The sequence below is a fragment of the Sus scrofa genome, chromosome 8 (genome assembly GCF_054392235.1).
Source record: "Sus scrofa isolate SSC_HxYL_T2T_F1_AM1 chromosome 8, Sscrofa_HxYL_maternal_Yorkshire_Landrace_v2.0, whole genome shotgun sequence".
Taxonomy (NCBI): Eukaryota; Metazoa; Chordata; class Mammalia; order Artiodactyla; family Suidae; genus Sus; species Sus scrofa.
Window position 1 is genome coordinate 22,247,501 of NC_139390.1, and position 2,469 is coordinate 22,249,969.

The following is a 2,469-nucleotide window of genomic DNA, read 5'->3' on the forward strand; positions in this document are numbered from 1 at the left end:
AGAGAAAAAAAAATTGTATCTTTAATTGTGGAATAAAGAAAGCTAACAGTGAGATGGGAAGAGAAAGGACAGCAAAAGCTAACATGTTATTGAAACCGGAGTGATGAATGGATTTAAATCTTGTTAATAGCAGAAATCCTTTAGAGCAGCAGCTGATTGAATGGAGGGAGTATTGATTTGCTATGTTTGATTTGCCTAAGATACCACCTCTCTCCCTTTCAAAGTCTGGGCCCTTCATTGCAGTGTGGTGGGAATGAGAGAATGCTCTTTGTTCAAAGTTTAGTGTCTTCACTGTATTGCAGTGTGTAAGAAAGAAAGGAGATAAATGTGTAAGGCTTGCAGGTAAGACTTGTGGTCTTCCCTCTGCTGTTGGACATTTTTCCTTTGTACAGTACTGTTCAGATACTAATGTTCTGCCTATGGAAAGTGTTTAAACATGGGATATGTACTGGTATGCTTGACTTCTCTCCATGTCTTCACTGAAGGTTCAGTGCAGATTCTCCTTGTCCATAGCCTGGCTCTATCCCCATCTCAGAGACCAAAGTCTGTTAAAACTAGAGCCCTTAGACCTTAAGCCATTCCTCTTAGTTAGGATAACAGGTGGAGCCTGGAGATCAACCACTGTCCATGGGTGAAGAAGTCTCGCTTCTCTAAAGTTTTCTTATCCCAGTTGTATTGAGAATGTATGGCACTGCTTACCTCTTTGTTCTTGAGTCGATGATATAACTGTTTATTCTGAAAAACAGAAAAGCAATCCCTCAACATTTTAAAAAGTGTTTTATTTAGCAAAAACAAAACAAAACTAACAGTATTAACTTTTTCAAGTTATATGTCCTTGGGTGCATGTAGTACTGTCTTATATGAAAACAGACCTTTGTGTGTATGTGTGTGTTTCAGTTCTTTCATTATTTTATTATTGCTTATTTGGTAAAATCTGTCATATAAACAGAAGCAAATCATAAAAATATTTGTTTATGTATTTTAAAGTTTACTCTATGGAAGAAACACCTGAAACAATGGCTGTGAACCAAACTATTCACATTTATAGTTGTTAATATTCATTTGTTTCTTTGGGCAAGATTCACTGTCTAAATTTTAAACTATTCGTGTTACCTATATTCAAACATACATGGAAAGATTCCCAGAAATCTACTTGAAGAAGAGACTAAGGCGTTTCCTGCTGTATTGAATGCTTGCAAAATGAAGAGGTCAAGAAGATGCTGGTAACCTGATAATAAAACCCTGTTCATGTAGGAAGATGGAAGAGCCCCATATCTGTCATGTTAGAAAGCATCAATTCTCTTCTCTCTGCAGCTCATATGTGCCTCACTTCTTTGTTTATGCTTAGCTGTAAAACTCAGCATCTTTTCAGTTTCTCTTAAAAATCAATTAGCCAAACACAGAACTGAGAAATGGCTATTTTCTGTAACTTTTAATCTGGGAAACAAAGAGGATATTTCTATTATAAACCTGACAATAAACAGATAAAGAGCCTACCCAGTTTTATTTTCCACAGTCACATGTTTCTTGGTTCTTTCCTCCCCCTTCTTGTGTTTAATTTTCATTTAGGATTTTTTTCCTGAACACTTCGTATTCTTCAATTTATTCATTTATTCGTTCATTCGCCCATTTATTTTTACATGGAGCAATTCAGCTTCCTCCTGGATTTTGCATACAAGAAAAATTAACAAAAGCATCTTCCAGTTTTTAATGCCCCCCAACTTGAAAGATCATCTATGGGTTTGCATAGGAAATGTACCGAAATTTCTCCTCCCCAGTTATGACCATATGCTCATGCCATGAAAAGTGAAAAGACAAAAGTTTGGGGGGAGGTAAAAGATTAGCTAAAGCTAAATGACAGTTTGGATAATAAGCTATGTGATGTCAGTGGCATAACTTGGATGGCTCTTGCATGATGAGCATAATTCAAAACTGAGAGAAATATTTTCCCACAGCCTGGGATTCAGTGGGGTCACTCATGAACCCCACTGGCGGGCTTAACAGTGAGTTAAACTTCAGCATCCAGTTTCTCCAGAGGGACCTTGGGAAGGAGAAGAAGAAAACTGTACCTTTTATGTTGTAGTTGAAGAGTTTGTATTTGAACACACAGAAGAGACATCCTGTGAACCCCGCTGATAAATTAGGAGCACTGGAAGGGGCATCTGATCTTGTAGTTGCCAGCAGATCCCACAGAACTAGGGTCTGCCAATTGTGAATACCATCCTGGAGGAACCCCATGGGAAAGAATGCTTATAAAAACCTAAGTGACCCAATCATATTCATTACTTGAGAATGTGGAAGCTGGAAAAGATTTCCAGAAGTCTAGCTCTCCTAGTGTCTTATGCTGTTCTGCCACAACTTCCAAAGTTTGCATACATTCTCAAAACAAATCACTGTTGTCATTAAAATATGTCCCACTTTTTCCTAAATAATCTTGTTAGTTGTGATACATACAGTATACAAACTACC